Source organism: Callithrix jacchus, chromosome X (assembly GCF_049354715.1).
Source record: "Callithrix jacchus isolate 240 chromosome X, calJac240_pri, whole genome shotgun sequence".
NCBI classification, from domain to species: domain Eukaryota; kingdom Metazoa; phylum Chordata; class Mammalia; order Primates; family Cebidae; genus Callithrix; species Callithrix jacchus.
Genome location: NC_133524.1, coordinates 106422396 through 106446493, shown reverse-complemented (window position 1 = coordinate 106446493; position 24098 = coordinate 106422396). Strand labels below are relative to the sequence as shown.

Sequence of the window (24098 nt, the reverse complement as noted above, 5' to 3'; positions counted from 1 at the left end):
GGGCCCACACAAGGCACTGGCCCCTGTCAATTATGAGTAAGGTGGAAGGGGCACTCAGTTCTCAGTTGCAAGATCGCCTGACACCAGGAGATTTAATTGTCGGTTGTATCCCAAGGCCCCTCCTGGGTCAAGGGTTTCTGGAGACTTCTAGGTATGATTTAACTGGAGCACGTTTTTCCAAAAGGGAGGTTGTTTCCCAGCTGGACCATCTCCCTGAGCCAAGGTGGGGTCTGAAGGGTGAGAATACAGGTAGGGTATAGAATGAGGGTGGCTGGGTTAACTGGACATGTGGGGGAATCTGATAAGACAGAGAATCCCTTTAGTAGTGTTTTTCTTTTTCTTAAAAATGAGTCCAAAGGCTGTTCTTTAAAACTATGATAGTTAATAATTAAGTTCATGTGCTAAGGTCACAACATAGTTGTGGAAATATAAGCAATCTAATAAATGACAGGGTGAGGGCAGTAAGCAGTAGGTAGTGGGAAGAAATATAATTAAACTTAATTGAAAAGTTCAACTTAATCGAAAGGTTAAAAAATGACATTGAAAATATTCTCCTAACAGTAAAATTAGAAATTTGCTACTCGCCCATAAAGGAAGCAGGCAAATGAGAACAGAATGAATCGGCTCCCAGATTGTTTCTGAAGAGTCAAAGAGCCATTCAAGACACACCTTTCAAGGCACCAGGGTCACAGATGGCAGTTCTACCTGTGGCTAAGCAGAGGTGACTGGCCTGCCTCCCCTCACTCAGGTGACCATTCTCCACAAACCCCCAATTACAATCCCTCCACAATATATAGTGGTGTATATCCGAACTACAGGAAGGCACACAATAACTGGAAGCTAATGCAAAAATAAATCATTTGTGTTTTCTGATGCGGCTGCGTTTTGATGGAGTTTGTGAATCACTACTGCCCAACCCTGTCCACTGAAGGAGAGAAGCCTATAACATATCCTTTTCCAGCAGCTTCATATGCCTGGCAAAGGACACTTTGCAACACCATGCTCATCTGTCACTTCTCTTTTCATGAATCTTTAATGGTTCCCTATCACCAATTGTATCATGTCCAAATGTCTCCTTTTGGTATTCCAGCTTACTGTGCTCTGCCTCTACCCTAGCAATCTGTCATCATCTCCCTTTTCTCCCAACATAGACTTCCCACTGGAATCAGTTTCCATTTTGAACCAAACTTATGGCTTTCTCTCTCTCTCCCTCTCTCTCTCTCTCGCTCGCTCTAACAGGATCTAGAATGCCTCTCCAAAACTCCAGACAACTACAATGTCAATGTTACCATGGGTCACTATATATACCCAGCTTCTCTTAACCATAAAAAAGAGACCATACCTTTGGTTAGGTGCAATGTCTCACACTGTAATCCCAGCACTTTGGGAGGCCAAGGCGGGCAGATCACAAGGTCAGGGGTTCGAGACCAGCCTGGCCAATATGGTGAAACCACGTCTCTACTACAAAATACAAAAATTAGCCAGGTGTGGTGGTACATGCCTGTAGTCCCAGCTAATTGGGAGGCTGAGGCAGAAGAATCACTGGAACCCAGGAGGCAGAGGTTACAGTGAGCCGAGATCATACCACTGCACTCTGGCCTGGGTGACAGAGCGAGATTCTGTCTCAAAAAAAAAAGGGACCATACCTTTAAATATTCTATATTAGCCTACACTATCCTATATGGTTACCATTAGCTATATGTGGCTATTTAAAGTATTTAAAATTAGTAAAATGAAAAAAAATTCAGTTCCTCAGTTGCAGTAACCACATATACAGTGCACAATAGCCACATGTGGCCACTGACTACAATATCAGACAGTATAGATATAAAACATTTCCATCATCACATAAAATTCTACCAGAGATATACAACAGCCTAACATATGCTAAAATTGTTTTTTATCACCACTTGGAGAATTTGATGATCCAAATTTCCCAAGAAGGAGTTACTAGGACTTATAGATACAGCCCATCTTAAGTAATCAGCAAAGCATCTATTATCAGTGATCCAGTGATCCCAATCTGTTCTATAAACCTCACAGGTAATTGCAACATCAAAGTTTTTGAAAGGTCATTGGCAGCAGATCTCAGGAACCTTTCAACATAGCTCTAGGAGGCTAATCAGCCCATTGTACCCCAAGTTCTCTGCTAAGCTCTGGGAGTCACTGCACAGATAACATTGCCCAGTGTCCATGCCCTGGGTAATGTTATCTGTGCAGTGACTCCCAGAGCTTAGCAGAGAACTTAGCATACAATGGGCTGATTAGGCATAAAGCCACTACAGAGATAACCACAAAAGGGGGCAGAAACAGATAAACACCATGAGAGAGGTACACAGTGCTATGGGGATTCAAAGGCAGAGAGATCATATCGAGTAGGAGGAACTAGGGAGGACTCCACAGAAAGGTACATTAATTCAGATAGGACTGAGCCCTAAAGAATGAGTAGAATTTTAACAGAAGGAGCCAGGAGGATGAAAGCAGGAAACTGCGTGAGGAAAAGGAGAACTGAGTTAGGGCCCAGGGTGCATTTTTGAAAAAGTGAGCCAAAGAAGAACTATGACAACTAGTGATCCCATTCATCATTCAACAATTATTTGAAATGTTTTCTCCAATCACCACAATAATCAAAGAATTACGAATTAACTTAGATGCCATTTTTTAAAAAAACTGCTTTAAAAGAAGATTTTGCTAAGCAAGCAGAGCAACAACAACAAAAAAGATTTTGCTTTGTGAGAATATCTGATGTTAGTGAGGATGAGGTGGAAGAGGCTTTCTCTGTCTCCACTGCTAGTGGGAATGTGCATGAGCACTACCTTTTGTTAGGTACAGTGAACTCTAAGTTTTTCTTCAAAGAATCAGTATGTCAGTATGTTCAGCTCTCTTATTCTTTAATTCTCCATTTTAAAGTTTAACCTCCTTGTAGTTTCAGTAAACAACCTCTTCCACTGGTTCTAATCAGTAGTTTATATCTGTTCCCCAGGTACCCTGCTTCATCCTGACTCATCTCAGTCATCTCTTCCGGTCATGTGCTTTGCCCTGAGTCACCCCTGGTCACCTGCTCGGACCTGTCCCGTAACCGTCCTTCCCACCAAACTACCCACCTCGACACTATGGCTCGTACCCCTGTTCTCTTTAAAATAGCCAATCAGAGTTAGCTTAGACTGTGCTGTCTAACCCTAGCCAATAGGGGAACGACACAGCAGTAGGGGCTACCTGTGTCAGGAATAAGAACCCTTTCTCGTCCCTTGTCTAGGTGTGCACTCGCCATTGCTCCATCTGTGAGCCCCATCCTTCTATAGAAGTAAATTGCCTTGCTGAGGAAATTTATATTCGAGTGCTACTTCTTTTGTGGCACTGAAAATTTACATATAACACTTTTTAAAAGGAAAGTGATAGTAAGCTGCTTAACGACATCCATACTCCCATCCCGGTAACTCCACTTCATGGAAAATGACCTATAAAATAATCTGAAACACAAAGATTTCTACAAGAAGAAACTTTTTAAAATTTATAACTGCAAAAAAAAAAAAAAATAGGAGCACTTTGGGAGGCCAAAGTGGGTGGATCACGTGAGATCAGAAGTTCGAGACCAGCCTGGCCAACATGGTAAAACACTGTCTGTACTAAAAATACAAAAATTAACTGGCTATGGTGATTGGTAGCCTGTAGTCTCAGCTACTTGGGAGGCTAAGGCATGAGAATCACTTGAACCGGGAAGCAGAAGTTGCAGTGAGCTGAGATCATGCCACTGCACTACAGCCTGGGTGACAGAGCAAGACTCCATCTCAAACAAACAAACAAACAAATAAAAACAAACCAGGCAATGACTAGGTAAATTATGATCCAGTTACAGGATGGAGTACTACATAGGCATTAAGTTATGCTTATGTTTTAAATAACACAGAAAATGTTTATGAGGATGCTTTGCAAAAAAAAATCAGGTATAAAACTGGTAATATACAGTACAGACAGAAGCATGTAAAACAATATGAATAAAAGGAGGAAAATAAGCAAAACATTAACATTTTTGTGGCAAGACTATGAGTGATTTTTATTTTCTATAGCAGTGTTCAGCAAACTATGACCCACGAACCAAATGTGGCCTACTGACTGATTTGTATGTAGAATACACACATTCTCTCACATACTGTCATTATCTGTGGCTGCTTTTGTGCTTCAATAGCAGAGTTGAGTAGTTGTGGCAGACACAGCACGGTTCACAAAGTCTAAAACATTAACTAACTGGCCCTTTACAGAAAAAGCTTGCCAAATTCTTTAGCTTCCAAATGTTCTATAATGAGTATGTGTTGCTTTTGCAACCTTTTTCTAAGAGGTATATTTCCACATCATGAAGGGCCTTAGGAACAGCTCACCAATTCTGGATTTTAATTTATAAGTAACTGAGAGCACCTGAAGTTTCTGAGGAGGATAGAACATGATCTGACATGATGCCAACTAACAAAATACAGAATACCAAGTCACATAAGAAGGTGAAATTTAAACAGTACGCCAGGCAAATTCTATGATTCATCAAAACAGCTGTGATAATGGCCCACTTCTCTTTTACAGGAGAAGGTTAGACTAAGTTCTGGCTTATTACTTTCGATCTTCCTCCTCTGAATGAACTCTATGGCATGGCCTCCCCCAGTAGTAATGGCCAGTGGAATGCTTCCCTTCAAAGAAGTGGGGCGGAGGATACAAATTTGTGAGTTTTGCCTGCAGAGGCAGTTTAAAAGTTGAGAGTAGTTATTCCTATCCTCTTGAAATCAGTCCTCCATTTTCTAAGCTTTTCCCTGTTTCCTACTTTACTGTCCTCTTCTGGAAGCATAGGGGGAAAACAAGAAGATGGTATTGGGTAAAAGTGGGGAGCAGGGAAAGGCAAAAAAGGAGAGATTAGAAAGTATCTGAACCTCTGCCTCAAGAGCCCTAAGAGCCCTCAATGAGCCCTTAGATCTATCCACCCTCACAACCTGATGAACAAGACACTGATACCTATCCCCAGTGAATATGGACCATCTATTTGGCTTCACCTTTAGGGAAAGGAAACAGCTATCTTTCTAAGGGAAAGCCTCTATAACCACAAGCTTCCTCCAAATGCTAGATGCCTTCACTACCACCTGCTAGATGCCTTCACTACCACCTGCCTGATGCCTACTTCCCCAGGGGAACTACAAATAACCAGTTCATACAAATGACTGTTTATTCATTCTCTCAGGCATGAACACAGTCAAAGGACAGAAATGGTCAGAAGTGTAGTTTCTTTTCAAATGAAACATACTACCAATCACAAAGAAGATTAATCACCTAAAGTATGAGAAATTCCAAACTGCCATCATCAGGTTTGGATGGCATGAAAACACAGTAAATAGGTCTCTGGGTTCTTTTTTTCCTTTAAAGACATGACTTTTCTTGCAATCCAGCAAATTTAGGCTGTGAATTTCATATGGGCACCTCATAAAATTGAACAATTTGCATGTAACTCTGCTAGCTTTTTAAAAAAATTTTATTTATACTGTCTTTTACTGGTTAGAGAGAGTGAGAAAGGAGACAGAATGCTCTGAGGTGCTCAATTATTTAACAGATCATACTTAACATTTTATATTTTAACATAAACCTGTGCCAACAATTGTTCTCATGAGCTTTCTAAACCATTAAGCTACACTGCTCTCCTTCTTCTAAATCAAATATAAGTAATTTGTTGTCATAGCAATGCTTCTTCCTACTCCCAAACAGTTCAATACATGCTTTGTTTTAGCCGGCAACTATCTGTCTACGAAAATTGGCCATAATCTTCCATCTCCTTGACAAATGTCTTATTAAATTTAGCTGTCTGGCTTTCACAGTCATCAGGAGACAGTATTTCTATATCACTTTCTAGCACCTGTATAAAAAAGGGGCTTGCAGGACTTCTATGGAACTGCCTGGAAGCATATCACAGCTAAGTCGCTGGGTAACAGCCAATCTCAGTAGTCATGATGACAACAATCCTTCGCATTATTATTCAGCTTTACACTTTATATAATGCCGTCATCCACTTTACTGTATTCGAGGTAGTACTAGATGACTCTTATATGCTTCAATTCCCTGCATGAGGTTGGTCAACTGTACACTACTAATCAGTAGTTAGTTACGTTCTGTCCTTTATTCTCTGAGTTTTGAGTTCTGCTTTTATACCCTTTTCATGTGGTATATATTAAGCTAATGAAGGCAATTAACTAAGATTTTGGATTGCAAAAGGAAACAACAGAAGCATAGGATACCATTTTGTCAGTTCTTTGTGCAATGGACAACTGATAGGCACCAACTGTTTAGACAAACACACAAGGCCACACTGGAGAGTCAGAGCCAATATTAATGCTACTCCCATATTTATAGGGCATGTTACAGTTTACAAAGCCATTTCACAAAAATGATCTCACTTGAACTATACCTCTTGTCCATCCATCACCCCAACACACATAAACATAGCTGCATCAGGATGTGTGTACCTGAAATCTTACTCTCTGCCTTATATTTACCCATTTTTAAATAAAGATGAGTAATTGGTATTTTCAATTCCAATTCCTTCAACACCTGACCTTTACTTCATTCAGCCATATTCTGTAAAATCTGGAGCCCTCTACCCCATCATGTTGGAATTTTTTTCACATTACACTTTTGTGAGAAATGCCAACTTAAGGAGAATTCTTTCACATTAACTGAGGTATTTAAAAGAAAAAAAAATTCACCACATAAACAGAACCAAAGACAAAAACCACATAATTATCTCAATTGATGCAGAGAAGGCCTTTGACAAAATTCAACAGCACTTTATGCTAAAAACCCTCAATAAACTAGGTATCGACAGAACGTATATCAAAATAATAAAAGCTATTTACGACAAACCAACAGCCAATATCACACTGAATGGGCAAAAACTGGAAGCATTCCCTTTGAAATCCGGCACTAAACAAGGATGCCCTCTCTCACCACTCCTATTCAATATAGTACTGGAAGTTCTAGCCAGAGCAATCAGGCAAGAAAAAGAAATAAAGGGTATTCAAATAGGAAAGGAGGAAGTCAAATTGTCTCTATTTGCAGACGACATGATTATATATCTACAAGACCCCATCGTCTCAGCCCAAAATCTCCTGAAACTGGTAAGCAACTTCAGCAAAGTCTCAGGATACAAAATCAATGTGAAAAAATTGATTTTTAATCAATTAATACAAGCATTACTAAACACCAATAACTGACTTAAAGAGAGCCAAATCAAGAATGAACTGCCATTCACAATTGCTACAAAGAGAATAAAACACCTAGGAATACAACTAACAAAGGATATAAAGGACCTCTTCAAGCAGAACTACAAGCCACTGCTCAATGAAATTAAGAGAGGACACAAACAGATGGAGAAATATTCCATGTTCATGGTTAGGAAGAATCAATATCGTGAAAATGGCTATATTGCCCAAAGTAATTTACAGATTCAATGCTATCCCCATCAAGCTACCAATGACCTTTTTCACAGAACTGGAAAAAACCACCTTAAACTTCATATGGAACCAAAAGAGAGCCCGCATAGCCAAGTCAATTCTAAGCAAAAAGAACACAGCAGGAGGCATCACACTACTGGACTTCAAACTATACTACAGTAATCAAAACAGCATGGTACTGGTACCAAAACAGAGATATGGACCAATGGAACAGAACAGAGGCCTCGGAGGCAACACAACATATCTACAACCATCCGATCTTTGACAAACCTGACAAAAACAAGTAATGGGGAAAGGATTCCCTGTTTAATAAACAGTGTTGGGAAAACTGGCTAGCCATGTGCAGAAAGCAGAAATTGGACCCCTTCCTGACACCTTACACTAAAATTAAATCCAGATGGATTAAAGACTTAAATATAAGACCTAACACCATAAAAACCCTAGAAGAAAATCTAGGGAAAACTGTTCAGGGCATAGGAGTAGGCAAGGACTTCATGACCAAAACACCAAAAGCATTGGCAACAAAAGCCAAAATAGACAAATGGGACCTAATCACAGCTTCTGCATGGCTAAAGAAACAGTCATTAGAGTGAATCAGCAACCAACAGAATGGGAAAAAAAATTTACAGTTTACCCATCTGACAGAGGGCTAATATCCAGAATTTACAAAGAAGTAAAACAGATTTACAAGAAAAAACAAGCCCATTCGAAAGTGGGCGAAGGATATGAACAGACACTTTACAAAAGAAGACATATATGAGGTAACAAACATGAAAAAATGCTCATCATCACTGGTCATTAGAGAAATGCAAATCAAAACCACATTGAGATACCATCTCACACCAGTTAGAATGGCGATCATTAAAACATCTGGAGACAACAGATGCTGGAGAGGATGTGGAGAAAGAAGAACACTTTTACACTGTTGGTGGGAGTGTAAATTACTTCAACCATTGTGGAAGACAGTGTGGCGATTCCTCAAGGACCTAGAAATAGAAATTCCATTTGACCCAGCAATCCCATTACTGGGTATATATCCAAAGGATTATAAATCGTTCTACTATAAGGACACATGCACATGAATGTTCATTGCAGCACTGTTTACAATAGCAAAGACCTGGAACCAACCCAAATGCCCATCGATAATAGACTGGAGAGGGAAAATGTGGCACACATACACCATGGAATATTATGCAACCATCAAAAAGGATGACTTCGTGTCCTTTGTAGGGACATGGATGAATCTGGAAACCATCATTCGCAGCAAACTGACACAAGAACAGAAAATCAAACACCGCATGTTCTCACTCATAGGCAGGTGTTGAACAATGAGAACACATGGACACAGGGAGGGGAGCACTACATACTGGGGTCTCTGGGGGGGAAACAGGGGAGGGAGAGCGGGGGGTGGGGAGTTGGGGAGAGATAGCATGGGGAGAAATGCCAGATATAGGTGAAGGGAAGGAAGGCACCAAATCACACTGCCACGTGTGTACCTATGCAACAATCTTGCATGTTCCTCACATGTACCCCAAAACCTAAAATGCAATTAAAAAAAAGAGGAGCAGGACTAAAAAATTGCTCTCATAGAAATAGAGAGCAGTAGTTACTAGAGGTGGGGAAAGGTAGGGGGAAAGGAGGGATTAGGGAGACACTGGTTAATGAATACATGTATCAAAATCTCACACTGTACTCCAAAAACATATAAAAGTATTATTATATAAGTATTATGGGCTAATTAAAAATAATAATAAGCAAAAAAAAAAAACCTTTTAAAAATTATTACAAAAAGGAGGACTAGGGCAGGGCACAGTGGCTCATGCCTATAATTCCAGCATTTTGGAGGCTGAAGCAAGAGGATCACTTTAGGCCAGGAGTTTGAGACCAGCCTGGGCAACATAGCAAGACCCCATCTCTTTAAAAAATATAAAACATTAGCTGGACGTGATTGTGTGCATCTGTAGTCCTAGCTATTTGGAAAGCTGAAGTGGGAGGATAGCTTGAGCACCAGAGTTTGAGGCTATGGTGAGCTCTGATCCTACCACTGCATTCAAGCCTGAGTGACAGAGTGAGACCTTTACTCTTTAAAAAAAGTTAAAACCCAAATGTCCATCAATGATAGACTGGATAAAGAAAATGTGGCACATATACACCATGTAATACTATGCAGCCGTAAAAAAGAATGAGTTCACGTCCTTCGCAGGGACATGGACGAAGCTGGAAACCATCATTCTCAGCAAACTAACACAGGAACAGAAAACCAAAAACCTCATATTCTCATTCGTAAGTGGGAGTTGGACAATGAGAACACATGGACACAGGGAGGGGAACATCACACACCAGGGCCTATTGGCGGGTGGGGGGCAAGGGGAAGGATAGCATTAGGAGAAATACCTAATGGAGATGATGGATTGCTGGGTGCAGCAAACCACCGTGGCACATATATACCTATGTAACAAACCTGCACGTTCTGCACATGTATCCCAGAACTGAAAGCATAATTAAAAAAATAAAAAAACAAAAGACACAATGTACCATAATAGTTCCTTTTGACAAGAATGTCTACTGATCTGTTGGCCTTTTCATATCTGAACAATAATAAAACCCACATTGAGAAACATGGGGAAAAATCTTAAAAAAAAAAAAAAGAGGTCGAATGTGATGGCTCATGCCTATAATCTCATCCCTCTGGGAGGCAGAGATAGGAGGATTGTTTAATCCCAGAAGTTCAAACTAGGCTGGGAAATGCAGTGAAATCCTGTCTGTATAAAAAATACAAAAATTAGCCAGGTGTGGTGGCATGCACCTGTAGTCTCAGCTACTCAGGAGGCTGAGGCAGCAGGATCATCTGAGCCCAGGGAAGTCTAGGCTGCGGTGAGCCATGATCATCCCACCACACTCCAGCCTGAGCAACAGAGTGAGACCCTGTCTCAGAAAGAGAGAGAGAGAGAGAGACAGAGAGAGAAAAGTACAGGTCAGGGAAACAGATTACCAGGAACTTTCACTTTTGTTTTATACATTTCTATTTTGCTAATTTCTTAATTTATGATCATATGCTACTTCTATAATCAAAAAATAGTTTTTTTTAAAAAAAAGAAGAGACAGAGAAGTATTGTTACATTTAAATGAAAGAACACCAGAAACAAGATCCTAACTGGCTCACCTGCTCCCTCTTCATTGAAACTCTCTGGGTGGGAAGGAAGGGCTAGTGAAGAGGACCTGCTCAAAGTGCTTATTTAGGAAATGCAATCAGAATCAGGAGCTCCCCTAACAGACCATGAAAATAAGATTTCACAGTATGACATAGGCTCAAGAGCTGGAGCTGAAAGGTTCCATTCCCACCCATATGTGACCAAATGTAATTTGTCTCTCTGTATGCCTTCCAGCATCACAGTCTGATTTCATTCGAAAATCTAATAAAAGGGGGAATCGTTACCATCATTTGTGTTGCTTGATCCTTGTGAACACTGTCCTCTATAGACTTTGTTTTTTTTTTTTCTTGCAGAGCAAGTGGAGGAACTAATAAATTATTTAGAACCCCTATGCAATTATTACTTCAATTTCTCCATACCATACCTCACTTCTGTCAGGGGAAAGGAGACAAGTATTACCCACATAATTACAGTCACTGAACCTAAAAAGCAAAGAGGTAACAGGATTTCAATCAGGTTTCATAGAAAATGCTAGGCAATTAAAAGAAGAAAGTCCAAGGGTCTGAAACCTGTCTGACCAACCGGAAGTAATATCTATAAGGCACAAGAAAAATAAAGCTTTCCTTCCCAACCCCTCATGCATCCTGAAAGGAATGACACTTTTAAGAGTGTTTTTAATGACAACAAAAGCCTATGGCACTTGAGGATATGAGGGTGTTAATTTTGTTTGGTAATGTCGAATTTAAGAATTCTTTAACTAAGAAGGTGCAATTTTGATTGTAAGTGTGTTCCTTCCCTGGAGCTGAAAATCCAATTTACCCAGCCCACCCAGAGGAATGCTTTTGCTATTACCAAGCCACCCTTACAGCATGTAGATCTATCTACACTCTAAGTTGCCATGGGACCCCTATATTGAACATTTGATCAATAGATGTAACAATAAATGCAAAAAATGACATACTATACCATAAAACAACCTCAAACATATATAAAGTGAAAGTTAGCAGTACTAAAAGAAATAGATAAATCTATCTCTGTGGTAGTAAATTTTAACAACTCTCCCAGTAACTGATAGATTAAACAGAGAAAAAATTAGATAAGGTGATTGAAAAGCAGCAAAATTAACAAGGTTGATCTTGTGGATACTGGATCACACTGGGCCACAAAACAAGTCTCAACAAATTTCAAAGAAAGAGAACACACAGATCATATTCTCTGATCACAATGTTATTAATTTAGAAACCAGCAACAAAAAGATAACTTTTAAAAGGTTTAGGCAAAAAAACTGTTAATCCTTCTAAACAACCCATGAGTTAAGAAAGCACAATGGAAATTCCAAAATACTTGGAACTGAGCAATAACAAAACATTATAACATATCAAAATTAGTGGAATGTAGCTAAACAGTAGGTAGCAAAAATTATTAACCTTTTAATGAATATAGTCAATTACGAAAGTCTAAAAATAAATAAGCCAAAAGCATCCCACCTAAGTTAGGAAAAGAACAAGAGGCATAACCCCAAAGAAAATATGAAGGAGAAAACAGATTTTTAAAATAAGCAACAATTAACAAAATAGAAAACAACCATATAATAGCTCTATCAACAAAGTCCCAATTATTTCCTATAAAAGATAAATAAAACTTACAAACTACTGATGAGATTGATTTTTTAAATAGTAAATAATAGTATGACAGAAAAAGACATCTTTTAACGATCTGTAGTGCTTATAGTTAAGAAGCTATTAACAATTTTAAACCAATAAATTTGAAAATTTAGGCAAAATGGTCAAATTCCTAGTAAAACTTAAATTAAAGATGCTGACTAAAGAAAAATAGAATGTCTGGAAATTCCTATAACCATTAAAGAAATTGAAATCAGTAGTCCGAAATCTTCCCAAAAGACAATACCAAAGCCCAGATAGTTTTATAGGCAAGTTCTAACAACCGTTTAAGAAACAGATAACTCTGATTTCATGCAAACTTTTCCAAAGTTTAGAAAAAGAGGAATCAGCATTGCCCAATCCATTTTATGAAGGTAGCACAAACTTGATACCAAAACCTGACAAGGGCAGTATGAAAAATGAAAACTAGAGCCAGATTCACTCACTATTTTTTTTTTTTTTGAGACAGTCTTGCTCTGTTTCTCAGGCTGGAGTGCAATGGTGCCATTTCAGTTCACTGCATCCTCCACTGCCCGAGTTCAAGCAATCCTCCTGTCTCAGCCTCCCGAATAGCTGGGACTACAGGTACATGCCACCACACCTGGCTCATTTTTGTACTGTTAGTAGAGGTGAGGTTTCACCATATTGGTCAGGCTGGTCTCTAACTCCTGACCTCAGGTGATTCACCTGCCTCAACCTCCCAAAGTACTGAGATTATAGGCGTGAGCCACTGTGCTAGGCCCACTCACACTTTTCAAGAATATCATGCAAAACACTAGCAAACCATATCCAGGAACAATAAAAAAGGTAATACGTCATGATCAAGGTGACTTGATTCCGGGAATACAAAGATAGCTTAATATTAGAAAATGAATTTGTGTAATTGACCTCACTGAAAGACTAAAGAACAAAAGCAGTATGATCATCTCAACAGATGAAGAAAAGGCTTCTGATAAAATGCAACATCCATTCATGATTTTTAAAAAAATCTTAGCAAACAGAATAGGAGGGAACTTCTATAGTCTAATAAAGAATACCAACAAAAAAATCATAGCAAACATCATACTTAATGATGAAACACTGAAAGCATATACCATCACTTGTATTAAGTACCATATGGGAAGTCTAAACTAAAACAGTAAGTCGGGAAAAAGATATTAGAAAAAATAATTGCCACAAAGGAAGAGACAAAGGTCTCAGTATTTGCAGATTATGTATGATTGTGAACATAGAGAACCCAAAAGAATCCTCAGATACATTTATTATAATTAACTTAAAAGCATTTAGCAAGGTTGTGTGGATAAAAAAAATAATGCACAAAGATTAACTGCATTTCTAAAGACCAGCAGTTACAAAATTACAACATGTTAAGTTAAAAAAGAAAACCCAGACCGGGCACAGTGGCTCATGTCTGTAATTCCAGCACTTTGGGAAGCCAAGTCAGATGGATTACCTGAGGTCAGGAGTTTGAGACCAGCCTGGCCAAAATGGTGACTAAAAATATAAAAATTAGCCTGGCATGGTGCTGAGCACCTGTAATCCTAGCTACTTGGGAGGCTGAGGCACAAGAACTGCTTGAACCCAGGAGGAAGAGGTTGCAGTGAGCCAAGATCACATCATTGCACTCCAGCCTAGGTACAGAGTTAGACTTTGTCTCAAAAAATAAAAAAAGAAAGAAAAAACCGAAGGACTAGAGACTCAACCAAGCAGTTGGTTAAGTTTCTGGGATCTGAACACAGACTGCCTAGTTTCTAATCCAAGCTGTACCCCACTAGCTGTGTGACTGTAGGCAAGCTATTTTAGTTGCTCTGTATCCTACCTTTTAGAATTCTTGTGAGGATTAAATGAGTTCATGCACATAAGGTACTTAGGACAGTACCTGGTACAAAGTAAGGGCAAAATAAATGTGAGCTATTATCATTACTGTGAAGAAATAGGTAATAGGCCTATTACCCACGGCTCTGAGTTTCTAACTATTGGACTCCAGTACATCTCCAGGGTACAGTCAGGGAGCCACGAACTACTCTAAGAGTCAATGAAACTTACCCATGTTTTCCCAAACTCTGGGCACTGAACTCCCACACCCAGCATAATGCTCATTACTCATACACTCTGCTGTCTACAGAGTAATTAGTAGAGGAACACACCCTTTTCTCTGGAGATTTCCACCCCAGTCTTACCAACTCTTTAACAAGGAGCAAAAGTCAACAACTCCAAGCTTCCTGTGAGGATGAAATCCAGAGTTTCTAATGACTAATCTCCATCATCATTAAAAAAAAAAAAAGGCAAACCTCAGCCCCTTCAGACAGCTAATGCCAGGAGAAGTTTGTGAGGTATTAAAAGAAAGGTTGTTGTCACTGGCTCTATTTCTTGGGGAGCAAGGAGGACGACTGTAACTAACATTTTTTGAATACCTAATATGTATCATATAGTGTTCTCAGAGCTTTAGAAATATTAACTCACATAATTCTCTCAATAACTTGAAGAGGTAGATAGAATTTTTAGCCCCATTTTACAAATGAAAAACATAATGACAGTGATTAGGTGATTTGCTTAAAGGCACTCAGCTCATGAGTAATAGAAATTAGCATTGAGCTCAGATCTAACTCCAAAGCGCTATGCCAAGCCAGAATTAGAGAAGAAATAAAGGAGGCTAGTTTGTGAAATGAATGAGGGAGGTGTGTGTAATTCGTGTGAGGCTGTGTATTTCAATTCTCCCTCTTACTGAGATCAGAGGCCAAAATTAGAATGGGAATGCAAACAATAATTATGTCAATAGGAAACTGAAAGTCAGCAAACCAGCAGGGTATCCAAGTTAGTGTTTAGGAGGTACCCATTTCATGGCATGACTGAGCAATATTAAAAACAAACAAACAAATATTGCAACAGTGTGGCCTCATCTCACTCACTCTTTTTCTGAAAACCAGGATATTCATGGCAGGAACATGCACTCATGTGAACTTACCCAGACCTAGGTGAGAATAAGGTAAAATCAGCTGAGGTACAGAGTTGGCAGCTGAAGAACAGGACGTGTGTGCAGCTTGGGTTTTGATGCCACCTGGTTTTTAACTCCTTCTGTATAGCAATATTGCTGGGCTTTCTAACTCAGCTGCCCTTAAACCTGAGCCAACAAGTGATGAGCATCCCAAGGGCTTCAACCTAGAACCAGTGAACAGAATGCTTAACATTTGTGTAGCACTGACTATGTGCCAAGCAGTACTGCCATCCGAGCCCACCTGTTAGGGATTCTCCTTCCTGTCCCAAGGTAAATAATTCTGTTCCTTCTAATAGCAGTGCCTAGTCTACTCTGCCTTAAAAGAAGAACCTGGAGGCATACGGGAGCCCGCAGGAGAGGAGGAAAGAGCCTGGCTTTGGGGACAAGCTCTCAGGGCCTTGCCTGATGCAAGCTGATACACAAACCATCCAAAATAAGGGCTGCTGGGTTCAACAACACATATGCAAACAGACATACATGCGCACATGCACGCGTGTGCGCGCGCGCGCCCACACACACACACACACACACCCAACAATAACAACATAAAAATTTTAAGATCAAGGCTACCATTCTAATTGCAGTATTAGATTTTGTAGATTAACCTAGTGTTCCTGAATACAAGCTCTTTTCACAATACACAGATAAGTGAATGATACCATACCCTAGACCTAGTTATATATCTGCCTGCTCTTAAACCCTGCAAGGAGATAAAGGTTACATGTACAATCTGTTGTTTTAATTGCTTCTCTCCTAGAAACCATCATCTCCCAAGACCCTCTTATAAAACAGAACACAAATTTTACTAATTCTCACACAAAGCAATAAAATATGGCATCTCATATTTAAGTGCCCTGTTACCCTTCAGGCTTTATTTGATGTTTACAGTTTTAGAGACTACAAGGCCTGAAATTAAATAATAGCTACTTTAAGAAAGCTGGAGGCCGGGCACGGTGGCTCACACCAGCAGTCCCAGGAATTTGGCAGGAGGATCGCTTGAGGCCAGAAGTTCAAGATCAGCCTGGGCAACAAAATGAGACTCTGTCTATAAAAAAATTAAAAAATTAGTCAGGTGCAGTTACTCAGGAGGCTGAGGTAGAAGTAACTCTTGAGTCCAAGAGTTCGAGGTTACAGTTGAGCTGTGATTATACCACTGCACTCTAGCCTGGGTGATAGAGGAAGATCCTGTCTCAAACAAACAAAAGAACCAAACAACAATAAAGGAAAGGTAGTACTTTCTGATGTTAGCAAGGAGCTCACTGAAAAACAAAAATGAAAAACAACAAAACAAAACAACAAAACCCCATCATTTTGTTATAATTTCACAAGGGAAAACAGAACCAACATGTAACTGGCTAACTGACCCGTCCAGGATGAACTATGTACTCTCTCCACATTTGTATTTCTGATGCATTTTATGCTTCAACCTATTCTACAATTTTTCCATTCTACCAGGAAGTAAGAAATGAAGCTGGAAGAGGTCAGGTCTTAGATACCATCTGGTCTGACCCTCTCATTTCCAGGGGCGGAAACGGAATCTCAAAGAAGGGAAGTGACTTACTTGACACATGCAGGTGACTAGCAAGCTTCTTGATACAGTCCACCCCACAGTAGAACACAGCTATAGGTAGGATGCTTATCTTTTGGCCAGTTCCCTAAATTGGCTTGCAGAAAATTGGCAAATGGTTCTTCATCCATACAAAAATATAATTGGTAACTTCTTTTCATGTTAGGCTCTATTAGCTTAACAGTAACAACACTGGCTTTTGAGTGTTGTTACTACATATCCATACCAGCTTGGTCACTTCCTAGCTATGTGACCTTGGGTATGTTACGTCAACCTCTCTGACCCTTATTTTTCTTATCTATAAAATGGGAATGCCAATAATGGCATCTATCCCACAGTGCCTGGCACTTGGTAAGTGTTCAACAGATGTTTGTGGTGACTATAATTATACCCTAATCCTAACCGTATGGGTAGAGGGGTCTGGGAAGAAGAATACCTCTACCTTAAATTATACCTGAATCTTCTGAGAATGCCCCAAACTTGGATCTACATTTCTGGTTTCGGAAGTAGAAAGGGACAGGGCCAAAAGAACCAGGCTGCTGCTAGTATCACTAGGAACTGGCCCCACTGCTCTAATTCTCAGGTCCAACCATAAGGACAGGCACCTCTTGTCTCTAACGTGAGTTTCACAAAAAGGACAATAATGAGGAACTGAGGTAGAAAAGCCATAAACACAATGAGCTTGGGAAAGACCCTTAGGAGGAGTAGAAAAGCACCCTAATTAGACTAGAATCAATGGTTGCTTCAGTAAAGGGGAAATTAGCCATCTTTAGGACTCTTGGGCTTGAGCCAGAGGTAACCAGTGCTGGCCGTTCCCACACAAGATTTTAAGAAAGACTAACATTTAACCTCCCCTCCCCCAAACCCTAAGGAGGCCTGGAAGCATAAAGCACAAAATGGAATTATTGTTAAAGTTTTAACATGGGCCATTAGGTTCTCTGGTCCTTGAAGGGAGACAGAAAAGAGTATAATAGGACCTCAAAGAGCAAGGTGACATACACCAGCCCTGGCTCTGCCATTCCCAAGTGGTGCGACCTTCAGCAAGCAGTTGTCTGCTCTGGGCTTCTTTCTCTATCTGCAAAACGATAGGCTTGAACTTACAGGAACTTGAAAGCCTCTCTGGCCTCTAGCATTTTCTGGTAAATTCTGTACATACTTGCCAATTAAAAATACAGTAGTCAGGCCGGGCGCGGTGGCTCACATCTATAATCCCAGCACTTTGGGAGGCCAAGGTGGGTGGATCACAAGGTCAAGAGATCGAGATCATCCTGGTCAACAAGGTGAAACCTCGTCTCTACTAAAAATACAAAAATTAGCTGGGCATGGTGGTGCGCGCCTGTAGTCCCAGCTACTCGGGAGGCTGAGGCAGGAGAATTGCTTGAACCCAAGAAGCGGAGGTTGTGGTGAGCCGAGATCGTGCCATTGCACTCCAGTCTGGGTAACAACAGCGAAACTCCGTCTCAAAAAAAAAAAAAAAAATACAGTAGTCAGACTATTAATGAGGCTTGATAATAAGTTCTCCTGGGGAAGAAACCACATCTAATACTTTTGTATCTCTCTGGTACAACTAGGCCTGGAGTCATTGCTTAATACATGTTACGTGATCTAGATTCACCACACAATACCTAATATATCATAAGCTTTTCAAATGCCAGGCAGTTCTCCTCAAACTTCTCTCACACCTGACTTTTCAAATATGTCAGATTTTTACCACCGCTGGGTTTTTAATAAAAAGAAGCACTGCACAAAGAAACAAAGCTCCTTGTCACATCATGTGATAATGATTGAATACCTACATGCCAGGAACTCTGCTCAAAAGGGGCAGATCTGGGTCCTAGTGCTGGCACCCATCCTATAAGCTGTATGATTCAGGGTGAGTGTGAAAACCCATGCCAGAAAAAGGCCCAATAAAGGCAGTCACTATTATTGAGAATCTTACATCTTAGATCTCTCTCGACAGTAAACAACTAAGTAGCATGCAATAGAACCAACACTTTACAAGCAGTCCACTCCCAAGACTTTAGGAATATAGAGGAGGAAATAACTATATTGAGATATTGCTCAACATACACACACACATTTCTAGTGGTCAGTTTAGGCTCAGAACACATTTAATTCAGTCTTCACTATTGATTCCTAATCCTGGCTACAGATTAGAATCACCTGAAGAGTGTCATTTTTGTTTTTTTTAAAATGCCTATGTCCAGGCCCCAACTGTGATCAATTTTCTAAGAACAGAGTGTGGGAGCAGGCATTGGTTTGTCTTTTATTTTCTGCTGCCCCAGGTCACTGAGAGATGCAGCCAAGGTTGAAGACTCTGGCCTCTACTGTTCTCCATATCCACTTCTAGTCCCCAACTTAGTAGCAGGTCCAGATGACTTAAAGGCCTTCAAGAGCTCACAAGGATTCCATTTCAGTCACTCACCATACTATTCTCTGAGCCAGTACAATAAGTCTGCTACTGCCCAAACATTTTTTGTAACCAAAACATAAACAAAAAGGAGCTTTCTTAACCTACCATTAGTCAGAGAAGGCGATTAGGTATGTTGGCCTATTCCCCAGCCATTCCATGTATCAGAGGCTTAATTGGCCTAAGATCTCACGCTTTTCTGGAAGCTTCCCTACTACTAAAATTGATATTTCATTTGTCCCTTCTCTACTACCCTGCTCCGTTTCACAATATTTCCTCATAGCAATGAGTGTCCCCTTCCTTCTCCCTCTGCAGATCAGCACTGAATCTCGGTCTCTCTCTCTCTCTCTCTCTCTCTCTCTCTCTCTCTCTCTCACACACACACACACACACACACACACACACACGCATAGATTTGCTTTTTTAATTCCTTCTTAATCAGCCTCTGCCTGCCTCTTTGCCACTTAGCTACTCTTCTACTTATCCCCTCCCTTTCTGCTGAACTTCCTGGCAATGGGGTAACTGCCTCATTCCAGCAGTAATCTCTCCATGCCCCCTGCCTCACCCCCACCAGCCACACAGACAGCAAGGCACCTGTGGCACAGCCTCCAAAACACATGATGTTTTCTCAGTTGCCAAGTGTTCTCCCGTGAGTTGGCTTCCTTTGTCCATTGAATCTTTTTTAGTAAAACTATTCTCACAGGCTGCCAATCATCCTTTCTTTATTTAAATAAATATTTCTCTTAATGATTAAAGAAATCTATACTTATACCAAATTCAAATAATACAGAAATGTGGTTATTAAAAAGTGAGAGTGCCCATCTTTCCTTAATCACTCAGGAGTAAGTGCTATTTAGTATACATTCTTCCAGACTTTTACAATGTTCTCATAAACATGCACATATAAAGGGGCTGTTTGGGCTTTTTTTTTTTTTTTTAAGAATAATGGGTTCTTCTTATACATATGCTTCTGCAACATTTTTGTATTTTAACAATATATTGTGAACAACTTTGAAAGTGAATTCAGACATTAGCCTTTAAAAAAAAACTATACTATTCAGTGGCCAGATTTACCATTCTGCTCCTGATGGGTTGTTTCCCAATGTTCTGTATCTGCCAACGCTGATGCCATAAATATCCTGGCATGCAACTCTTCACACTTTAACATTTGTAGGGTAAATATTTTAAAGTGGGTGGGGTGACTGGCCACAGGGGCCAGCTTGTAATCACCAATTCTAATTACCTTCTCTCAGATCCTCCTTGACCTCCCCCTCGGCATCACATGACATAGAGGAGCAGCTCTTGCCTTCTGAAACTCCTTCCTCTCCTGGATCTCATTCCATTTCCTGGATGGCTGCTCCATCACTTAGTCTTCTTTCTGTTCCCAAAGTAGACATTCCCCAGGATACTTTTCTTCTTTCTCTTCCCTTGCTTGCATGATGCTCTCCTCTTCTTCTCCTTTATCTTCCTTCTCTAAGCCAACATCTCCTAAATCAACTTTTTTAGCCTTCATCACATCTCAATAGCCTGCTGCACAATCCATCCTCAACATGTGAAACATCTGAAACTCAACAGATCTCAAAATGAACTAATGACCTTTTCCTCTAAGCCACAGTTTCCTCATCTGTAAAACAAAGGGATTAGACTAGACTTAATTTTTTTTTAACTAAGAGTCTAGAATGTACCAGAAGCTGTGAGGGATACAACAATTAATAAAAACATAGACCTTACATTCAGGGAACATACAATCTAAGGAGTAGGGAAGTTGCACAAACAGTTACATAATACAAGGCAGAATAACACGCTAAAATAGAAAAGAGAGACTAAATCTGGCTTAGAGGCCTGAAGACAGCTTCATAAGAGGGAGTGTTTGGGCTGAGCCTTGAATGATAACTAGCATTTCAACAGGAAGAGAAAAGGAAGAATATTTCTGTCTAACAGTGCAGCATAAACAAAGTATCAACTCAGAGAAGAATGGAAGGGCATCATACTGGTGGCTGAATCAGAGAACACATGGAAGAATAAACTAAATGACATGGCTGAAAAGAAAGATTGGGACCAAAATCATAGAAGATCCTGAATCCTATCATAAGGAGATTAGGCTTTCTCTACATGGTTTATCTATGTGCCATTCCTAGTCTATATATTAATACTAACTCCAACTGACTGATAAGTGGCTACCTAGAATGCTATGCTAAAAAGATTTTAAACCTACATGGAGTACATGGAGACTCCCTGGGAAAGTGTGCCTACGATTAATTAGCACAGTCGGCCAGGGACAATATAAAGTGTATGCATCTATAGGTTTACCAACCCTGATGAAGGCAATAAGGAGTTAATGGAGGTTTTGGAGGAAGGGAATGGCATGATCCAACATGTATTTTACTTGTATCATTCTAGCAATAAATGACAGAATAGTGTAAAGGATAGAGTGTAAAGGGTAGAGGAGAGAAGATCAATCACAAGGCTGCTCTAACAAGCCAGGTGATGATGATAATGATAAACAACAACATGAACCAGGGCAGGGGAATCAAAGAATAAAAAGAAGAGACAGATGGAAGAGATCATTAAAGACAGAACCAAGATGACTGAGACTATGATAATGAAAAGAAGGAAGAAGGGGGAATTGAGATGTATCAAGGTGTCTAGGGATTTAACCTGAGTCACTGGATGGATTGTGATGCCGTTAACTAAGAGCAGCACTGAAGGAAGAATATCATAGCAGTCCTTCCTTTTCATTCCAAATCCCCTAACCACTTTACTTAGGATGCATGGCTTTCAAGCCCTCTTGAGTACACTGGGAAAGAAAAAGCAGGATCTACATTGCTTGATGGCCCCAGCATCTATATAACCCTACATATAAACTTACCTTTCTCCCTTTTGCCAAATGACCAAGGAAATAACCATCAATATCTGATCCTAGAAACAGCGGGCTAAGAAACCTTTAAATGTTCCTGCTCTCAAGACATGATGTTTGTTCTCATTTTGATAACACTTTTTTTTATATTCACAGCACATTCACATATCTTATTTCACTTGATTTTCATGTTTACCCTATAAGGTAAGAAGGGCAAAGATCATCTGTCTTACAGATAGTAACAGCCATACTCATTTACTGAATACTTGCTAGGCACCACTATTTTATACTTCACATGTAGTCATGCATTTAATTCTTACAAGAACCCCATAAAGTAAATACTACTATTAATCCCCATTTTGCAGATTAAAAAAACAGGCCCAGAGGCTTTAGGTACACTGGTCTAGCAACAAACAAGAAAAATAATGAACTTGGAAGACCTCAAAAAACAAACAAACCAGGCCTAGATATGTCAGTTAACGTTCCCAGAGTTGCACAGCTAGAAAGCAGCAGAACTGGGATTTGAACTTGACTAGTCTGGCTCCAGAGCATGTACTTTTAACTACCACACTCTATTTCTTATTATATCAGAAGACTGAGGCACAGAGATGCTACCTGAATGGCCAAAATTACTCAGTTTTGTCATTAAATTAGTTACGAACCTACCACCAGGACCCAGGTCTGGCTAACACTTAATCCAGCACTCTATTACTCGACATCATTTACCAAGATGAATTGACTTCTACTAGGCTGACATTATTCTGACATTTTTCTTCTTTGGCTTTTGTTACCTCTGCTAGATTAAGGTTCTAAATTTGATCTTTTGCCCTGGAGCCTCATACAACTGTTTACTAGGATCAGACTGAGGCCTTTATTTGGAGGCAGGAAATGATGGCCTCAGTTATATCCACAGCTGACTGGGTCCCATTTCCAAACAACCAATATCTGGAAGAAACCCATACTGGCCCTACATGCAGGCTCATTGGGCACACATATCTCTGTGGACTGCCTGCCCAGGGCAAGCAGCAAGTAATGGTGACACCAGGGCCAGGCTTTACTGTGGAAGACAGGAAGCAAGGGCAGGGAAGTAAATTGAAAAAATTACAAGCCAGGTAAAGAGGTGGCCTGCAGCCAGGAGATCCTCACTTTCAAGAAGGCAATGAACAATGACACTCAAAAACAAGATTTACATTTCTCTAATACTGGGCAAGAACAAAAGTCTAGTTCCTTTTACGCTGGAAGGTTAGGGATAAAAGGAGGCCATGTTTGGTATTATAGAGAGATATTGAACTGGGAGTCCAGAGAACCAGCTCTGCTTCTATTTAGCTGTGTGACTTTGGGCAAATCACTTGACCTCTCTGGGTCTCAGTTTGCTCATCTGGAAAACAAGGGATGAAGGAGAGACAAATTAGTTGATCTCAGAGGTTTCTTTCAGCTCTGACTTGGTATCACTCTGCCATTTTAACAACCTGAGAAAGTACTGTTAGAATATCTTGTGCCTATAGTCCACCAAAAGGGAAATCAGCTAGAAGCAAAGAAAAGAAGAATTAGATAAAACAGGCCAGGTGTGGTGGCTCACTCCTATAATCCCAGTACTTTGGGAGGCCGATGCTGGAGAATCGCTTGAGCCCAAGAGTTCAAGACCAGCCTGGGCAACATGGCAAGACTCCATCTCTACAAAAAATAAAAACATTAGCTCACCATGGTAATGCGTGTGCCTGTGGTTTCAGCTAATTGGGAGGCTGAGGCAAGAGGATCGCTTGAGCCCAAGGGGTAGAGTCTGCAGTGAGCCATATTCACAACACTGCACTCCAGCCTGAGTGACAGCAAGACCCTGTCTCATTAAAAAAATTACATAAAACAAAAAACATTCTGGAAAGCTGAAAATGAGGTAATATATAGGTAGTAGAGTTAACACCATGCTTAAAGCATAATTAACGTGTACTCAAAAATGTTACAGAAATTATAGTGAGCTTTC

At 40.1% G+C, this 24098-nt stretch overlaps 1 protein-coding gene across 14 annotated transcripts in view; it reads right to left on the bottom strand.

Annotated features, from left to right (window-relative positions):
- Nucleotides 1–24098, bottom strand: part of TMEM164 (transmembrane protein 164) — a 177307-nt gene that overhangs the window by 139230 nt on the left and 13979 nt on the right. Inside the window, exon 2 of one of the 14 annotated variants that reach the window (XM_078363541.1) lies at nt 20507–20887. The exons of the other annotated variants lie outside the window; for them this stretch is intronic. The gene's annotated coding sequence lies outside the window, so the exon portion shown is untranslated. The remainder of the gene's footprint in view (nt 1–20506; nt 20888–24098) is intronic. 14 annotated transcript variants of the gene reach the window in all.